General features: G+C 39.6%; 1 non-coding gene across 1 annotated transcript; it reads right to left on the reverse strand.

Moving 5' to 3' along the window:
• Positions 1–3813: 3813 nt before the first annotated feature.
• Positions 3814–3916, reverse strand: LOC137203028 (U6 spliceosomal RNA). The gene has a single exon (XR_010932863.1). It is a non-coding gene; the product is annotated as a U6 spliceosomal RNA (small nuclear RNA).
• Positions 3917–4471: the final 555 nt, after the last annotated feature.

Here is a 4471-nt window from a genome sequence, read left to right on the forward strand (position 1 = left end):
ACCACTGCTCTGTGATTCCAAGGAATCACAACCTGGATTCTAAGCATTTGCATTCAGCCTACCTAGGCATCTTGGGAATGGGAGTATAATATGCGTTTTTAACTGACTGGAGAATTAAAGTTACATAGTAGGACTGAATGGCCAGTTTCTAAACGGTAGCTTGCCAATTGACCATAAAGGAAATCCAGTAGAAGTGTGGTGCAACTCTCTACTGAAATTATTCTCCCTAATATTACCAATGGAGGCTTTGCCAATTTTCCTCAGTTCTGATAGTTTATAATGTCTCTGTTAATGTTCTAGTATTGCACCTCCACTCTCCTTTCGTTTGGTATCCTTCCTTTGTGCCCTTCTCTCTGGCTGCTTTTACTTTGCCCTTCACTTTTGGATCTCCGGTTTTTTAAGAAGTCAGTATTTGTTAGTATTCAGTTTCTGGCTCCCTGTGCATCATTTTGGGTTTTCAGTGTTCATTTCCTTGCTTGACTTCATCTCCCATCTATGCCTGGCTCTACTAACTAGATTCCTGAGCCCCTCTCCTCCTAGTGTGGCATGGGTTGCACCCTAGAAAGGAGAGGATAGCATGCCATACCCCCATCCTGCCATATGTCTAAAATGTACCTCTTCTTATGTCACACCCCTACTTTCATCCCTTCTCAGGATGAAGTTGAAATTCCCTAACATTTCCTATGAGGTTTTCCAGGATAGGGTCCAGGCTCACCTCTCCAAGAGCACATTTCATCATTTGCTGTCTATCAATGTTGAATATTTTCAGTTCTCCTAATGCACTCTGTTCTCTCTCCTTCCACATGCTTCTCTCTGTGCTGACCACACTCCTCTCCCTGATGGATAATGCCTTTTACTCTCAGGACTTCGTTTGTGTATCCGGTCCCTCATAAGACCTTCACTGTCACCTTATGGCTTGTAGATGGTGCAGCTACCTACTCCCTGGCCCCTTGTATTGGACTTACTACTATCAAAGAACTCCTGGTACTTCCTGTATTCTAGTTATCTAATGACTTCATTCTCTACTGACTAAATTTCTTGAGGACAAGACCTGTGACTTGTTCACTATTTTATGTATAGAAAAATGCCAAGCATAAATTAAGCAGCCAGTATTTTTTAATAAATTAAAAGGTAGGTATTTTTTCTTTTTCAGCATCATAGTCCAAAGGCTCAAAATTATTAATATTTTCTTTCCCTAGACTTCTATGGATTTTTCCCAAATACATGAATTTAAGATTATGATAAAGGACAAATAACTCATTTAAAACTATTTTAAATTTCTATTTTAAAATATAAAATTACCTTTGAGCATTGCCTTGACCATCTCCTGTGCATTTTGGGTATAGATCATTCATTATCATTAGTTCCTAAATAGTTTATAATTGTAGATTTTTTTTTTGGTCCAGTATTTAAGAGGATGGTTTTGAATTTTTAAATAGTTAGGATCCTTCTTTACTATTTCTTCCGTAAATATCTAGTTTTATTCTTTTGTAGAGAGAGACTATAGGTAGCATATTTTTGACACTTTGGAATTTTTTTTTCCACAGGGTATATATTGTTTTTGAAGGGTCATGTGCACTGGTTAACTTTCCATTGAAAGGTTTACAAAATTTGATATATATAAAATTCTGAATTCTATTATTCTAATTTTTTTATATCATCATATGTAGTCTGTATAATTGGTTAAGGGCTGAGAAATGTGTGTTAAATTATGCCTATGTCAAATTATCTCTAAATGCCAAGAATTTTCCTTCATGTATTTTGATACATTTTATGAGTTTTACCCCTTATTATTTTCATGATCCTCTTTTGTCCGTGCTTAAATCTACTTTCTGTTCTACTTTGTTCAAATGAATATAGCTGTTCGTCTCATTTTTCTCGATGCTTCCTAATGCACTGTCACCCATTTTTTTCTGTTTTACTTTTCCATGCTCTTTTGTTTCAGTTGTATGTCTTTTAAGTAGAGATCATTTGATTTGGAGTGCTATGAAATGTCTCTTCCATTTCCCCTCAAGCCGAATGAGAGGGGATTCAAGGGGGCCCTTTAAAGAGGTTGCCTGGTGTGTGGGGGTCTGGGGCACTGATACTCTTGCTAGAAAAGCCTGAAGTCTGGCTGCTTCAGGAACAGCTTGCCATTGCCAGAAGTCTTTGGAAGGAAGAATTCATTTGGGCTTCCTAGGGACTCTTGAGGGCCACATGGAAGAGAGAGATATAAGTGGAGCTACCTTGGAGGGCGTTAGGCGCTTGAGAGAATGGAATTGGCCTCAGAAATTCAGGGTGAAGTCATAGATGTCCAGGCAGAGGAGACCTCACCTGTGTTAAGAGAGCAACAGTGGGGGATCCCACTGCCAGTGACAGGGCTCCATAGAAAGTACAAGCACGCTCCAGGAGAAAGAATCAGCCTTAGATTCCAGCCAAGCCAGGGAAAACCAGTGCCAGATTATACTGGTGACTATTAAATCAGAACTTTCGGGCTTCCCTGGTGGCGCAGTGGTTGAGAGTCCGCCTGCTGATGCAGGGGACACGGGTTCGTGCCCCGGTCCGGGAAGATCCCACATGCTGCGGAGCGGCTGGGCCCGTGAGCCATGACCGCTGAGCCTGCACGTCCGGAGCCTGTGCTCCGCAACGGGAGAGGCCACAACAGTGAGAGGCCCGCGTACCGCAAAAAGAAAAAAAAAAAAGAACTTCCTTGGGACTTACCTCTCTCTAATATGTCTCCTCGAAATCTGGAAGCTCTAGAGCCAGCCTGCTGATGGGATAAAGGGCAGTGAATGAGAAGGAGGGAACTAGAAACCTCCGCACGCTAGGTTTCCTACCTACTCCTTAGCCTGAGCGGGGAGGGGAGGAGTTTTAAATGAAGTATGGAGTCTGGAGTATCACTTGGGAGTGATCATTTAAATATCAAAATTAAATGTTTTGTGACTAAAGGTGGCCAGAGAACTTTTTATTTTCTGAGAGTGATCAGAAAAGTCATGGGATCTGCTTAGATTTCTGCTTAGAATTAGCCTCAGAGGACAGATTTGAATGGGTAGTGAGGGAAAAGAATTAAGTTTTCTGTTACATTCTTGGGGGACTAATCATAGCTGCCAGTGACATTCAAGTTTGCCTTTTGTGTATTTGATCCCTGGTTCTCAAATGCTGGCCTGTATCAGAACACCTGGAGAACTCATGACGAACACAGTAGAGCAGGCTTGTTGAAGAGGGTAGGCCTGAGCCTTTGGGTTTATACCAAGTTCTTAGATGATTCTGATTCCAACCAAAGTCTGAGAACCACTGTCTTGGATGTGTTATAGTGGAAAAGTACATGAGGCTGTCATGAGCTGCTTGCTGAATGCAAATTAAATCAGAATTCCCTCTGGAAGCTATCTGTACCTCTAGTCATTCCTATGTTTCTCAAATTGGTGGTTCTTCCTATCTATGTCTCAACAACCATTTTCCTGTGTCTCATTCATTTACATCCTGAAAAACTAGTGTTCTTATCACCACTCCATGATCATTCCACCTCATTTTATATCTAAGTATAGTTAGGATGCCTCCTATTTTATTGTCATTCTATGGATCATCAGGCAGTAATGATGAAGGTCTCAGAAAAGGACGTTGGCCTTGATACAGCGATGTCTTAATTAAGGAAGATTTTCCCCCTATTTCTTTAGATTTATTCTTTTCATTTTTGCCTTATATCCTTTCATGTTAATATAAATTATTTTACAAAACCTATATATTTGACGTTGAGGCTTTTTATTTTCATTTTCCATTTCAGCTAATAATTTTCTTCATTCTTTTGAATGTATTGTTAACATCTGAATATGCATTAAAAATGTGGAAAGCTTCATGTATTTCCATGTCATCCTTGGCAGGGGCCATGCTAATTTCTGTATTGTTCCAATTTTAGTATATGTGCTGCTGAAGCAATCACTCAGCCAATATTTTAGAAAATACATTTGCTGTATTTATGGATGTAATAATGGATGGTATATTAGTTTCCTGTGGTTGCTGTAACAAATTACCACAAATATGGTGGCTTAAAACAGAAGAAATTTATCCTCTCACAGTTCTGGAGGCCAGAAGTCCAAAATTAGTTTCACTAGGGCCTAAATCAAGGTGCTGCCAGGGTTGTGCTCTCCAGAGGCTTGACAGGAAAAATCTGTTCCTTGCCTGTTTCAGCTTCTGTGGCTAGCATTCCTTTGCTTTTGGCCACATAGCCAGCATCTTCAAATCTCTCTTTGCTGATCAGAGAAGAAAAAGGAAAAAAAGGAATCCAAATTGGAAAAGAAGAAGTAAAGCTGTCACTGTTTGCAGATGACATGATACTATACACAGAGAATCCTATAGATGCTACCAGAAAACTACTAGAGCTAATCAATGAATTTTGTAAAGTAGAAGAATACAAAATTAATGCACAGAAATCTCGTGCATTTCTATACAATAATGATGAAAAATCTAAAAGAGAAATTAAGGAAACACTCTCATT

The sequence above is a fragment of the Pseudorca crassidens genome, chromosome 11, assembly GCF_039906515.1.
Source record: "Pseudorca crassidens isolate mPseCra1 chromosome 11, mPseCra1.hap1, whole genome shotgun sequence".
In the NCBI taxonomy this organism is placed as follows: domain Eukaryota; kingdom Metazoa; phylum Chordata; class Mammalia; order Artiodactyla; family Delphinidae; genus Pseudorca; species Pseudorca crassidens.